This window comes from Pseudorasbora parva, chromosome 3, assembly GCF_024679245.1.
Source record: "Pseudorasbora parva isolate DD20220531a chromosome 3, ASM2467924v1, whole genome shotgun sequence".
NCBI lineage: Eukaryota > Metazoa > Chordata > Actinopteri > Cypriniformes > Gobionidae > Pseudorasbora > Pseudorasbora parva.
This window is the reverse complement of record NC_090174.1, coordinates 59,675,484-59,691,546: the sequence shown is the minus strand read 5'-3', so window position 1 is coordinate 59,691,546 and position 16,063 is coordinate 59,675,484. Positions and strand designations below refer to the sequence as shown.

At 39.4% G+C, this 16,063-nt stretch overlaps 1 long non-coding RNA gene across 2 annotated transcripts; it reads left to right on the top strand.

The window, feature by feature from the left end:
* Positions 1-257: 257 nt before the first annotated feature.
* LOC137072093 (uncharacterized) lies at positions 258-15,776 on the top strand. Of its 2 annotated transcripts, none has more exons than XR_010904622.1 (4): positions 258-601; positions 768-877; positions 2,583-2,652; positions 15,668-15,776. It is a non-coding gene; the product is annotated as an uncharacterized lncRNA (long non-coding RNA). The 2 variants fall into 2 exon arrangements; XR_010904623.1 differs by having other exon boundaries at positions 768-893.
* Positions 15,777-16,063: the final 287 nt, after the last annotated feature.

Genomic DNA, 16,063 nt, shown 5'->3' with positions numbered 1-16,063 from the left:
AACCAAAACATATACCATCGTTTTTACCACAATAACCAGAGTTTTACTGTGGTATTTGTCATTAAAGCACTGTAACCACGACACTTACGATGCTTTTAAAGCAGTAACCATAGTTTTTTTCTGTGGTAGCTGTAGTAAAAAAGCATAGTTACACAAAACCTTACCATAGTTTCAAAACAATGACTACAACACTTGCCATGCCTTTAATGCTTTTTTGTTATTCAATATTTATGTTATTGTTAATATTTTTCTGTCTTGCAGTTTCTTCAGATCACCTGCTCCTCCATCTCCATCTCCCACAACAACCTTAAATCCAACAGTTATTTTAAGAAGCCATTTCTTGCAAAAGCTCACTAACTGTCTGTCTGTCAGCTTTTTTTCTGAACTGTATTTTGTAAATCATCTACACATATCTTGGCATATTTTTGTTATTTTCATATTTTCTACACATTCTTGGCAAAACTCAAAATCTAATTTTGACCAGTTATGTCAGAAAGCTGCTAGTATTAACAGGGAACTTGAACTCAAAGCTCCCAATGCTGATCTTGAAGAAGCTGCAATGGAGGCTGAACAAGTCCTTTAAAGGTTCAGCCCTTCACAGGTAAAGGTGAACACATTTAGCTTTAACAGATTTGTTTTGTATTAAGGAATGTATCTTTATTATGTTATGTGTTATTAACTTTCCTTAAAGTCCTTCCTCTTATATATATTGGTCACAGATCATTTTTAACACTGCCTCAACATGCATATATTTCTCTTTGTTTCAGCTGAAAAGGAAGTGATGTCAAGGGCTTGTTTAACCTGTCTTGTTCATGGAGTGGGATGAATTTGGCGGTTTATGGAGAAGACGAAAAGAAAAGAAGAAAAAGCTGCAACGGTAAATATTTCCAGTGGTATGTCTGTTTTTGTCGTAACCCTTGATTGAACATCACTGCATTTACATTTCGCACAGAATTGGAGGTTTCTTAGGCCCTGTCCACACGAAGCCAGCGCTTTCCTAATCCGATCTTTTTTCCCCTCGTTTCAAGAAATATCTGCGTCCACACGAGATTAAGAAAACGGACTAAAAACGATGTAGTTTGCATGCCAGGCCAGTGTGTGGCGCTGTAATTCTGCCACAGAAATACACTAAAAACGGAGAAGAAGAGTTGTGGCTAGAAGGGGTATAGCAGTGGTCGGAGGTGAGGCAAAATCTCACAATAAAATAATAAATACATTTGCAACTTAACAGATGTGTTTTATTAATGCCTACACCTACCCCAACCCAAAACATACCCTTACAATAATGCAGATACGTTAATTAAATGACGCGATGTTGATGTGCGCATGCCCAGTGCCCATAGTTGTATCCCTTTAACTCTTCACTGTGCTGGATGTAGTGTGATGACATCACCGTTTCAGAAAATATACGGATTTGCTGTACACACGAAGACGGAAGATGATCGTTTTCAGATTTACCCACTTTGGGACCCGGTTTCGAAAAATATCGGATTCATGCTTCTAAAACGCCGGATCTGTGTGGACGAAACGCTGATACAGTACAAAATGTATACGTATACAGCTAAACGCGTCTCCGTGTGGACCGGGCCTTAAACTTTACATATCACACTGCTCCATCAGTAAGAATCTAATAAAGCACGGTTAGTCAAACTCGGTCCTGGAGGGCCACTGTCCTGCAGAGTTTAGCTCCAACCCTAATCAAACACACCTTCCTGTGATTTTCTAGTGATCCTGAATCTAGCTTGCTCAGGTGTGTTTGATCAGGGCTGGAGCTAAACTCTGCAGGACAGTGGCCCTCCAGGACAGAGTTTGAGGAACCCTGTAAAAAGTGTCATGTCAACGTAGTAGTAGTTCACACAGATTGTTTATATATGTAAATACGCACTACACCTTACGTCTTTTGCAATATCTCGTGCATGACATAACATTATAAAAAGTCGGGGCTCAAGTTAAAATCAGTTCAACTTCTCATCTCGAGACCTTGCGGGTTATATTCCCATTCCACTGCCCGCGACTCGCGTTTTTCAAAGCAAACACGCTTTCTGTGTGAAAAAGGCCATGATTCATTGTCTCGCTATCACCAGAACAAGCTCAATTTAAGATTGAACATTGGTCTGGGGAGTCTGCTCAGAATTTTCTACTGCACAAGAGGCATGATCAATGGGCCTAATTCAAATGACTTTGTTTGCAATTGATAGTCCATCAAACAATCAGACCACAAGAGGCGTGAGCAATAAGCATCGACCTATCGCTTCTCTATCCGTCATCGTGTTAAATCCACCAATAGCCCACCTGGTGGATAAGCCAGTCTGTGATTGGTTCCCGCAAAAGTGTGTAACAAAAGCAGTAGAAAGGAATGTGCAGGTTTCCAGACTGAGCTGCAGGGTGAAATCAAATCGCTGGCAGATCGGGCTGGGTTTATCCAGTCTACATACTTCATACAACCGCAATAGGGATATTAGAAAATGTCTGCAATTTTAAGTGATAAAGCTTTATAAAGTCAGGATTCTGATTGATTGTCAATGTTTTTATTGTTTCATCTCATTTATTTTAATAAAATTATCTTTCATCATGTCTTGCAGGTTTTCTCATGGATTGTTCATTCTCTATCAGCTCTCTGCATTATCAAACCCAATGGCCCCTTTGCTAACAGTAATCACTCACTCGCTCGCTCACTCACTCACTCACTCACTCACTCACTCACTCACTCACTCACTCACTCACTCACTCACTCACTCGCACACACACACACACGCTCATACATAACACACTCGCTCACTCGCTCATACACTCGCTCATACACTCACTCGCTCATACACTCACTCACTCACTCACTCACTCACTCATTCACTCACTCACTCACTCACTCACTCACTCACTCACTCACTCACTCTCACACACACACACACGCTCATACACTCGCTCACTCGCTCATACACTTGCTCATACACTCGCTCACTCGCTCATACACTCACTCGCTCACTCACTCGCTCATACACTCACTTACTCACTCGCTCACTCGCTCATTCACTCACTCACTCACTCACTCACTCACTCACTCACTCACTCACACACACACACACACACACACACACACACACACACTCGCTCACTCGCTCACTCGCTCATACACTCGCTCATACACTCACTCGCTCATACACACACTCACTCACTCACTCACTCGCTCATTCACTCACTCGCTCACTCACTCACTCACTCACTCACTCACACACACACACGCTCATACACTCTCACACTCGCTCATACACTCACTCGCTCACTCACACACACACACTCGCTCACTCACACACACTCACTCGCTCACTCACACACACACACTCGCTCACTCACACGCGCTCACTCACACACTCACTCACTCACTCACTCGCTCGCTCATAAACACACACACTCACTCGCTCACTCACTCACTCACTCACTCGCGCACGCGCACACACTGTTACGCCCGCCTGTTGCCCCCTGCTGGCTCTGCTAGACAGTGCAGATGTTAGTTGGGCGACAGGTATATTCTATCAGTAATCAACCCTCTATTATGGCGTTTGGGATATAAGGTCTGGGTGCTCAAGAGTTGCTCTCGCGGTGCTCTGGAGAGTTGAGTGTGAGTGGTGAGTAGGCGGGTGGCAACACTGGACTGTGACTGGAGCATTGATGGAGGGAAGTGACGGTAGTACCGGAAGTGATCTGGAGATGGAGGGAGAATCTAGTGGTAGGAGTACAGAAGTAATGGATTGGAGTAAAATTGCCAACCGTAAGAGAAAGAAAATCTCTAGAAACGAATCAGGAACTGATAGTGGAAAAGGAAAAGAAAGGATGCAGGCATGTACAAGCAAGGAGGATTTGAAGGTAATGATGAAGTTTGCAGAGAGCAATGTAATCAATCCGGTTAAATTAACCAAGGCACTTAAGAAAGCAATAGGCAATATAGAGAGTGCCAAGAATTTGAGAAACGGAAATCTTCTAATTTTCTGTAAAAATGAAAAACAACAGAAAGCTGCCCAGGGCATAAAATCAATATGTGGACAATCAGTGAGTTGTACAATACCGAGTAAGAGAGCTTGGTTAAGGGGAGTGATCTCTGGAATACCAATTGAGGTTTCCAATGAAACAGTAAAGAGCAACATATCAGGGGCCAAGGTGCTTGAAGTGAAAAGACTCAAATGTGTACGAAACAAAGAGAAAGTAGATAGTCTTTCACTAATGATTCAATTTGATGAGGAAAGAATGCCAGAGAGAGTGTACATTGGATATGTCAGTTATGTGGTAAGAGCATATGTACCTCCTCCAATCAGATGTTTTAAATGTCAAAAATATGGGCATGTAGCTGCAGTCTGTAAGGGAAATCAACGATGTGCTAGATGTAGTGGTAACCATGAATATGGAAAATGTGAACAAGGGACACAGCTAAAATGCTGCAACTGTGGAGGCGAACACAGTGCTGGCTTTGGGGGATGTGAGGTACATAAGAACGCTGTAAAAATTCAGAATGTCAGGATGCAAGAGGGAATATCATATGCTGAGGCAATTAAAAAAGTGAAACAGACAAAAGTGGGTCAAGTAAATGAGAAAACAGCTCCAATGAATCAGGAAAATATATCAGTATCGCAACCTAGAATAAATGAGGAATTTCTCAAAGTTGGAAAAGTTGAATTCATTACATTTTTAGCTGAGGTAATAAATTGTGCTGCACAAACCGAAAGCAGAACGGAGAGGATAAAAATCATAATTAAGGCAGCTGAAAAGCATCTACAGTTTGGAGATGTCTCCCTGGAGCAAGTAAACGAAAAACTCAAGGGTCAAGTAGTAGAGGCAACATGTGGAGGCTCTTAATGGTTTTACTAGTTTTACAGTGGAATGCAAGGAGTTTAATCGCAAATGGGCAAGAGTTTAAAAAGGTAATAGAAGATAAGGAATGCAAACCTCATGTTATATGCATACAAGAGACCTGGCTGAAACCTCATTTAGATTTTGTGATGCAAGGATATACAGGCATTAGAAGGGATAGACAGGCAGGTAATGGTGGAGGGGTGGCAACATTTATTAAAAATGAAATTGCATATAGAATATTAGAAATAAATGAAGAATATGAATCCATTACAGTAGAAATATTTTTAAGGAAACATAGTGTTAAAGTAATTAATTTTTATAATCCTTGCAATAGGTTAAGTATTGAAGTGTTAGGAAACATAATCAATATGGGGATTAAAAAAGTAATATGGTGTGGGGATTTTAATGCATATAATACTTTATGGGGAAGTGGTAATACATATCACAATGGTAAAGTAATAGAAGAAATGATGGATTTAAAGGGTTTGGTATGCATGAATGATGGTAGAGCTACAAGAATTGATGTAACTCGGGGTACTTGCTCACATATAGATTTAACACTGGTGTCGGAATGTTTAGCAGGGATGTGCGATTGGGATGTTTGGGAGGACTCTACAATAGGAAGTGATCATTATGCTATTAGTTGTAAAATAGGAGTGGTGGTTAGTGAAATTATAGAGGATAAGATGTGTAGATGGAAATTTAAAAAAGCAAATTGGGAGGCATTTAAATATGTTAGTGAAGTAAAGTTACAAAAGTTGTTTTTTAATGAGGAATTGGACAGTGTAGAAATGCATAATGAGAAATTATGTCAAATTCTGTATAGTACAGCTGAACAAATTATTGGTAGAAGCAAAGGAATAAAAAGAAATAAGTCAGTTCCATGGTGGACCGAGTTATGTAGTGAAGCAATTAAAGCTAGAAATAAGGCTTTTAAAAAGGTTAGAAAGAAGTATAAATTTGATGACCTAATTCAATATAAAAAAACACAAGCCAATGTGAGAAGGGTTATAAGAGCTGCTAAAAAGAATTACTGGAGAAGTTATTGTGATTCCATAGGGGAGAAAGTAGATGTCAGTGAAGTATGGGGTATGATCAGAAAGATGGGGGGTTTAAAAAGAAACTTTGGTCTACCTGTTTTGAATAATGAGGATAGAATAGCTGTGACTAATGTAGAAAAGGCAGAAATGTTAGCAGAGGTGTTTGTTAAGGTACACAGTAATGATAACATATCAGAAGAAATGGAAATAAATAGAGAGCAAAGTATAAAGGAACATCCAAATATTATGATGGAGAAAGAGACATCCAATGATAATTTTGATGTGGAATTTTCATTGTATGAATTAAAGAGAGCAGTTGGGGGAGTTAAGCAAACATCTCCAGGAAAGGATGAGATATGATGCTATACGATGATAAAAAATTTATCCGATGTGTCTTTGAATTATATATTGCGTCTTTTTAATAAAGTCTGGAGAACAGGGAGACTTCCTATATCATGGAAACATGGGGTTATTATTCCTATATTAAAGCCAGCTAAGAACAAGCATAATGCTACAAATTATAGACCTATAGCGTTAACGTCGAATTTGTGTAAAATAATGGAACGTATGATTGTATTCAGATTGAGCTATTTATTAGAAAGGAAAGGAATTATTTCACCTCATCAAAGTGGATTTCGGAAAGGACGCAGTACTTTAGATGCTGCCATATGTTTAGAGATGGATATAAGAAAGGCTCAAGTCAATAAGGAGGTGGTAATAGGTATATTTTTTGACATTGAAAAAGCTTATGACATGCTTTGGAAGGAAGGGCTATTAATAAAGTTAGAACAATTAGGGATAAAAGGAAGAATGTTTAACTGGGTAAAAGATTTTTTGCTGAATAGAACAGTCCAGGTAAGGGTTGGAACATCATGTTCTAGAATATACCGAATAGATAATGGTACTCCACAAGGAAGTGTGTGCAGTCCAATATTGTTTAATATAATGATAAATGATGTATTTCAAAATGTCAAATTAGATATAGGAAGATCTCTTTATGCTGATGATGGAGCAATATGGAAGAGGGGGAGAAATGTATCATATGTAACACAAATCATTCAAACAGCCGTTAATGACGTGGAAAAATGGGCCAATAAATGGAGTTTTAAATTATCAATTGCTAAAACCCAACTAGTCTGCTTTGCGAAGAGAAATAATATCCCTGAAATAAAAGTGAAGCTGTATGATCAGGTTCTGGAACAAGTTAAAGTTATTAGATATTTAGGGATATGGATGGATTCTAGGTTGAATTTTAATACACATGTACAGAAATTGTTAGAAAAATGCAAAAAGGGTATTAATGTATTAAGATGTTTATCAGGGATGGAATGGGGAGCTAGTCGAAAGTCGATACAAAGAATATATTGTGCCTTGATCAGGTCAGTAATCGATTATGGATGTATTATTTATGGATCTGCATCAAAATCGCTTATTAAAAAAGTTGAATCAATTCAGGCACAATCATTAAGAATCTGTTGTGGGGCTTTTAGAACATCTCCTATAGCAGCGTTACAGGTTGAGGTAGGAGAAATGCCCATACATATACGTAAATTGAAATTATCAATGAATTATTGGATTAATATTAAAGGGCATTCAGAGACACACCCAGTCAAAGAAATATTAAAAGAGTGTTGGGAGTATGGAAATAATAGTATTACTAGTTTTGGTTGGACAGCAAACAAAGATGCTTTGACTTTAGGTATTAAGGAAATTCCAGTTAGTCAATCTATTGTTATTTCAGATATTCCTCCTTGGTTGCTTCCTACACCTCAAGTCGATTTTTGTCTTCAATATAAACTCAAGAATGAAAAATCCATACCTAAGGAGGTTGTTGTAAAAGAGTATTTGGAACAAGCATATTCCTCAATGCTCCATATATATACAGATGGGTCAAAGGATCCTATAACAGGATACACAGCAGCAGCTGTATACATTCAGAGATTCCAGGTCAACATTCAGAAAAGAATAACTAATTATGCATCTGTTAATGCATAGGGTAGTTATTTGTTCAGAATCTATGTCAGCATTAAATAGTTTAATATCAGGGCAGTCAACAACTAGAACAGAATTAATATATGAGATTCTAATAAATTTTTTAAGAATACAGGAAATGGGTATAGTCCTGAAGTTCATATGGGTACCTGCACATGTGGGAGTACATGGGAATGAAACAGTTGACAAACTGGCAAAACAGGCATTACAACATAACAATATTGAAGTACAAATTCCACTAAGTAGGGTTGAAATAAAAGGAAGAATTAAAGAATACATGAATAAAAAGTGGCAAGAAGAGTGGGACAGGGAAATAAAAGGCAGACATCTTTACAATATTCAAAAACGAGTTGGCAAAGGGAGAGAGTGTTTTAATAGTAGGAAAGAAGATATCATCATTTCACGACTCCGAATAGGACATTCTGGATTAAATCATTCATTGTTTATAATAGGGAAACACCAAACTGGATTGTGTACCGCATGCAGTGAAGTAGAGACTATTGAACATGTACTTTTACATTGTGTATTATTTAGCAGGGAAAGAGAAGAGTTTATTAATAAATTGAAAGATATAGGATTAGTAAATTTTAGTATATCAAATCTATTTAGTTGTGCTTCAGGAGAATCAAGGATACAGAGGGAAATACTTAGTTATCTCAAAGAAACAGGATTGGATAGCAGAATTTAAAATTTATATATGGCATAAATATTATTTATTTATTTAATTACCTTTAATTACCTTTTTTTTTTTTTCAAGTCCCTGTTGATGCTTCACACTCCAGTCCAGTTGGTGGCGGTAATACACCATAAGTTGGATTGTCAACCGCCATTAAACAATACAAGAAGAAGAAGAAGAAGAGTTGCTCTCGCTCTCTCTCGCCATGTTTCTCCTGTTTATGTCATTTTCTTAATAGAACCTTCTTTATTGATTTTATGTGTCAGAGAAATATTTTGGTTACCACACGCGTGTTTTCTTTCTCCCCCTAGACGTTGGTTTTCTTTTGTTTGTTAAATAACTGTTTTCTTGTTTTATCAATAAATTGGTTTATTGTTTTAACCATTTAGTGTTTGCCTCTTTTATGTTGCGGCATATGAGCCAGCCGTAATATAAAAATGGGGTCTCGTTCCGGATTTTGAGCGTTTGTTTGAGGGAGTATTTGTATTGTCTCTTCAGGGTTTCTTGAGGATTGGCTTGCACTCCGGTTAGTTAGAGTGTTTCAGCTGGGCTGCGCATGAGCGGTCCTTCCATCGGAACACTATTTGTTGTTTTGTTGATTTATTTTTATTTTTTTTGGAGTTTTGGAAGGAAATCCTGGGTGGGGGTACGCTTCTCGCGCAGCTGAGCTCATTTGGAGTACAGCTGTTACGAGGCTTAGCGTTTAAAGTCGCCTCGAGCCCGGCAGTCCTTTGAAGACTAGTTAGGATAGTTTCAACAAGCAGGTATATCGGAGATGTAAGGCCAATGGAAATCCTGGTGAGTACTCTATTTTTCTCCCTGTTTATCGTTAAAAAAAATTTATAAAGAGAGCATGTTGCTTGTTGCGTGTTGGTATTATGCGAAACTCGGTTTTGTTTACACAATTGTTGTGTTAGGGACAACCGCAGGTTATAGATAATTAGTGAATCGGGAAATCGCCTTTGTAGCCTATTGAGGACGGCCGATTGTTCACTAATGGTAAATTAACACTGCATCACGGGTAATGCGGGTTGTATAAATTCCTATTATAAACCAGGATCGTTTTTTCCACATTAAAGCACTAGAATGTTTATTGAAACAGTGACTTTGGGGCCTGTGGAGATTAAGTTGAAAGATAAAAGCTAAATGTGGTTTTGAGTTTATTCATTCATCTTATGTTTCTAGTGTTGTTTAGTGGATTATTGTGCTAGGCTGTATGAAATGTTATCTCAATATGGGTGATATTGAATAATCATTTCAGTCTAGGCTGTTTTCTGGCACTAGGTAATTTTTTTTAAAAGGAGGTTTATTGAGATTATTTGGATTTATTGTGGTACACTTATCAGCTAATTTAATTGCGTAAGTTTATGCTGGTTCAAAATGACTTCAAATGAGGAATTGAATGTGGAGCTTTCTGAAAAGTTTCTAGATAGGTGCACCAAAGAACAACTTTTAGAACTTGCAGAGAGTCATGCTATTGTTTTGACTAGTAATGACAAGAAGCCCAAAGAAGATTTGTTAAGGGCTGTTAAAAGCCAGTTGATAGCCAAAGGAATTCTTGGTATGGGAGATGAGACTTTTGGTAAGGTACTATCTCCAAGAGTAGGGAGAGATGTAATGTCAAGAGAGAAACAAACACAGTTTGAGACGGAGAGACTATCGTTTGAAGGTACTCAAGCATTAAAAGATAAGGAATGGGAAAGACGACTTCAGTTAAAACAATTGGAGCTTGAACAGGATCGTGAGCGTGCTCAGGTTGAGTTGAGAAAATTAGAGTATGCACGTGAGAGTGAACGTGAACAAAGGCAGTACGAGGTGAGGAAGCTAGAGCTCGAACTGGAAGTTAAGAAAGCTGAAGCTTCTAAATCTATTCCGGTTGTGCGGCCTTCTTTTGATGTTGGTCGAAATATTAAGATGGTGCCTCCATTCTGTGAACGTGACGTAGATAAGTATTTTGCTCATTTTGAAAGAGTTGCTTCTTCTCCAAAATGGCAAGAAGTTTGGACTTTACTTCTACAGTGTGTGTTGAAAGGGAAGGCTCAGGAAGTGTTTGCTTCTCTTTCTGATGAAGAGAGTGCAGATTTTAAACAAGTAAAAACTGCTATTTTAAGACCGTATGAGTTAGTGCCCGAGGCATATCGCCAACGATTTCGGGGCTACAAAAAAACTTGAAAACCAAACTTATGTTGAATTTTCTAGAGAAAAAGAGATTATGTTTACAAGATGGTGTCAGTCTAAGAGAGTAGAAACTTTTAACCAGTTGAGGGAGCTAATTCTGGTAGAAGAATTTAAAAACTGTGTGCCAGGATCTGTGTCTACTTATTTGAATGAGCAAAGGGCCTTGACCCTGTCAAATGCGGCTGTGTTGGCTGATGAATTTATTCTGACTCACAGAGTTTCTTTTCCTGATAGAGCATCAAGTGATCAGGGTAAAAAGTCATTTCGCAATCGATGGACACCTCCAGTGATTACATCAGGCACTGTGCCAGGTGTGCCTCCTGTGAGTCAGAATGTTTCACCAGATAAGAAAGGTAAGGTGGTCTGCTTTTACTGTCACAAAGTAGGACATAAAATCTCTGAGTGTAATGCTTTAAAGAAGTCAGTAAAGCCAGTTGGATTAGTTGGGCTTGAACCACTGGGGATTCATGTAAGCAAACAAAATTCTAGGGATAAAAAGGCGATATCAACTCCGGTAGAAGTTGGGGATCATTATACAGAGTATGCTCCATTTATTACTACTGGTATTGTGTCTCTGCCAGGACGAGAGGAGAACGTTTCTGTGCAAATCCTAAGAGACACGGGAGCTGCTCAGTCCTTCTTGTTAGAAGGAATTCTTCCACTCTCCGGTCAGACGGCAACCGGGGAGGATGTGTTAATTAGGGGGATAGAAATGACTTTCTTAAAAGTTCCCTTACATAAGGTACATCTTGCCTCTGATCTCATAACTGGTGATGTGATTGTTGGGGTGCGATCATCTCTTCCAGTGCCAGGTGTTGCTTTTATTCTGGGGAATGATCTTGCTCAAGGGAATGTTTGGGGAACATTTAAACCTGTACCATATACTGTTGTAGTCTCCACACCTGTGTCTGCAGAGATTCCTGATGAATGTGGTCAGAAATTTCCCCATGTGTTTCCTTCCTGTGCTGTCACTCGAGCCAGAGGAAAACAACTTAAAGCTGACCGATTGTGTGACCTTTCTGACACTCCTAACAGTGAGGTAATTATGGAGAGAACTTTACCTGTTCATTCTGTCAATTATGTTGATACCAGTGGTCTTCTACCAACAACTGAAGTTGATGGTGGAACGGTTGAAGATGAACCACTCTGTATGACTTTAACAGATAACATCACTGGGGGTTCATCTGACTACCCTTCTGAGGAGTCTGTCTCTTGGGAGAAGGGAAAATCAGAAAATCTTCTCCCCTCTATTCTGAATGTCTCTCGAGAGCATTTGATTCAAGAACAGTTAACTGACGTAACTCTTAAACCTTTGCTCTCAATGATTTCTATGGAAGGAGATATTGAGACTCTGTTACCTTCCTGCTACTTTTTAAAGGAGGGTCTGTTACTTAGACGGTGGGTCAGTGAAACAGAACCAGTCACTAAAGCGTACGTTCAAGTGGTAGTTCCTCTTAAATTTAGACAATCTGTGATCTGTTTAGCTCATGATGGAATGGCTGGACACATGGGGGTGAGGAAAACCTATGATCGATTGCAACGTAAATTCTTTTGGCCTGGTTTAAAGAGGGATGTGGCCAAGTTTATTCGAACTTGTCATGTGTGCCAACTCACGGGTAAGCCAAACCAGAAAATTCCTGTGGCTCCTCTTCAACCTATTCCAGCAATGTCAAAACCATTTGAGTATTTGCTCGTTGATTGTGTAGGTCCCTTACCTAGATCAAAGAATGGTGATCTGTATTTACTAACAGTTATGTGTTTATCTACTCGATATCCAGCTGCATATCCTGTCAGGTCCATTACTACGAAATCTATCCTCAAAGCTTTAACTGACTTTATGTCAACATTTGGCATTCCCAGAATTATCCAGTCTGATCAAGGCTCTAATTTTATGAGCCGTCAATTTGCTAAGGCTTTGCAGCAATTAAAAATCAGCCATAATATTTCCAGCGCATACCATCCTCAGAGTCAAGGGGCCCTCGAAAGATTTCATTAGACCCTGAAGTCCTTGTTGCGGTCGTATTGTGTTGAACTTGGGTCTGATTGGGAGGAGGGGCTGCCTTGGCTGCTTATGGGTGTTAGAGAGGTTATTCAAGAGAGTACTGGATTTAGTCCAAACGATCTGGTATTCGGCCATGAAGTTCGTGGTCCCATTGCAGTTCTTGCTGATGACTGGGTCTCTACGGAACCTTCCCAAAATGTGCTGTATTACGTTAGTGGTTTCCGATATCGGATGTATGAAGCTCGGGCAATTGCTCAGAGAAAACTGGGGAAGTTGCAGAGTAAGATGGAGAGGTTGTTCAATAAACGAGCAGTCTCTCGGAAATTTGAGGTTGGAGACCAAGTTCTAGCTTTGCTGCCTCTTGTAAATAACCCTTTCCAAGCCCGTTTTGCAGGTCCATATCCTGTCCTTAAATGCCTCTCTGGACAGAATTATCTGTTGAAAACCCCAGAGCGACGTAAGGGAGTACAGGTTTGCCATGTAAATCTGTTAAAGCCCTATTTTCCTCATACATCTTCTGTTGGGTTAGTAACCACTGTAACAGATGAGTCATTATATTTGAGTGGAAAAGGGACTTCCCCTTCAAAGAGTTCTTCCTTGAATTGCATTGGGGATGACTGCGTCAATTTTCCTTCTCAAGGTATTATTGAAGGACGGTTGAATAATTCTGAGATGTATGAAAAATTGGTCCATTATCTACCCCATCTTTCCCAGTCTGAGAAAAATGATATTCTTCAGTTAGTAGAGTCTTTTCCTAACTTGTTTTCTGATGTGCCTAGTTGCACTACAGTTATTGAACATGACATTGATATGGGTACAGCTTTACCAATTAAGCAGCATGCCTATAGGGTAAATCCTCTGAAGCGGGAGATGTTGAAAAAGGAGGTTGCTTACTTATTGAATAATAACCTGGCTGAGGCCAGTTTTAGTGCTTGGAGTTCCCCTTGTCTTCTTGTAAATAAGCCCGATGGATCCTACAGATTTTGTACAGACTATCGTAAGCTAAATTCCATTACTAAGCCTGATTGTTATCCTTTACCTCGCATAGATGATTGTGTGGACCGAGTCAGCTCTGCGACGTTTGTGAGTAAATTTGACCTTTTAAAAGGGTACTGGCAGGTTCCACTGACTGCTAGGGCAAGGGAACTTTCTGCATTTGTGACACCTGATGACTTCCTCCAATACCGTGTCATGCCATTTGGGGTTCGAAATGCTCCCGCCACCTTCCAGCGCCTTGTTAACAGGGTGTTGTCTGGTTTATCTGGCTGTGAGGCTTATTTGGATGATGTGGTCTTGTTTAGTTCAACTTGGGCAGATCACATAGACCAAACAATGGTGGCGGCAGTGGCTCAGTGGTTCATGTAGGTTGTCTACAAACCAGAAGGTTGGTGGTTCAATCCCCGGTTCCACCTGACCAAGTGTCGAGGTGTCCATGAGCAAGACACCTAACCCCAGTTGCTCCCGACGAGCTGGATGGTGCCTTACATGGCTGACATCGCCGTCGGTGTATGAATGGGTGAATGTGAGGCAAAAATGTAAAGCGCTTTGGATAAAAGCGCTATATAAATGCAGTCCATTTACCATTTACCATTTACCAAATATTGGACAGGTTCGTCCAATTGATGCGAAGATTGAGTCTATCTGTGCTTTCCCAGTGCCTACAAATCGTAGAGAACTGCGTAGGTTTCTGGGAATGGCTGGGTATTATCGTGGGTTTTGCCCCAATTTTGCATCCATTGTGACACCCCTGACTGATCTTATCAGTACTAAAATACCTTTTGAGTGGACTACAGCCCCACAGCAGGCATTTGATGGCGCCAAGGCCCTGTTGGCTAGTGCTCCTGTGCTTGTTGCACCAGACTTCTCTAAATCCTTTTGCTTGGCTATAGATGCAAGCGATACTGGAGCTGGAGCAGTTCTTTTACAGAAAGGTGAAGATGGAGTGGAACATCCAGTCTGTTATTTTTCAAAAAAATTCAACGTCCATCAGCGAGTTTACTCTGTTGTGGAAAAGAAGGCACTTGCCCTTGTTCTGGCTATTCAACATTTTGAAGTTTACTTGGGATCTTCTGCCAGTCCAATTGTGGTCTATACAGACCATATTCCTTTAGTGTTTTTACACCGAATGAAAAATCATAATCAGAGGATAATGAGGTGGAGTCTCATTTTACAACCGTTTCCCCTTGATATTAAACACATTCGGGGTAGTGAAAATGTTATTGCTGATGCCTTATCTCGAGCGTGAGTGTATATTTTGTAGTTTGCTCCCCTTTTTTTCCCTTTCTCTCCTCTTTCTATCCTGCTTCCTAGGGCCCAGGAAGCCGGAACCAAGGGGAGTGAAGGACGACGGGTGGAGAACGGTTTTTTTTGGACATTCCTAGAGGAATGTTTTTTGTGGGGGAGGTGTTACGCCCGCCTGTTGCCCCCTGCTGGCTCTGCTAGACAGTGCAGATGTTAGTTGGGCGACAGGTGTATTCTATCAGTAATCAACCCTCTATTATGGCGTTTGGGATATAAGGTCTGGGTGCTCAAGAGTTGCTCTCGCTCTCTCTCGCCATGTTTCTCCTGTTTATGTCATTTTCTTAATAGAACCTTCTTTATTGATTTTATGTGTCAGAGAAATATTTTGGTTACCACACGCGTGTTTTCTTTCTCCCCCTAGACGTTGGTTTTCTTTTGTTTGTTAAATAACTGTTTTCTTGTTTTATCAATAAATTGGTTTATTGTTTCAACCATTTAGTGTTTGCCTCTTTTATGTTGCGGCATATGAGCCAGCCGTAACAACACACAGACACACACACACACACACACACAAACACTTTCTGCCAACTTCTGCTTATAGCATCTCTACTTGTATTAATTTCTCCTCTACAGTGAACAGTCCCAAATTATAAGCAACTTTTTTTGTTTTTTCTTTTTTTCTTCTTTTCTTTATAGTGGCACAATCTGGAGAAGTACCTGGGTGACAGAGGATGCTGTGCTGGGCACTTATGTTTGTCTTTAAACAGTTTGACATATCAATAAACATTGTGAAATGACTACAAAATGTGTGCATTCATTGTTTTGTTTTTACTTTTTTACTTTTAACTTTTTTTTTATTCTTATAGTTAAACTAGTAGAGTTAAGAATTACAAAAGGTTTTCAGGAAACACAGTGATTAAATGTATACTGTACATACACTATAAATACACTGTAAATATTACATAAGCACTATATTTAAATATTAGCTGCACTTATCTTAGGTCTTATCTTTAGATTAGTAGTTTTTTGTAAAACAAAGGACATTTTTTATTTTTTATTTTTATTTTTCATACAGTATACAACTGCAGAATG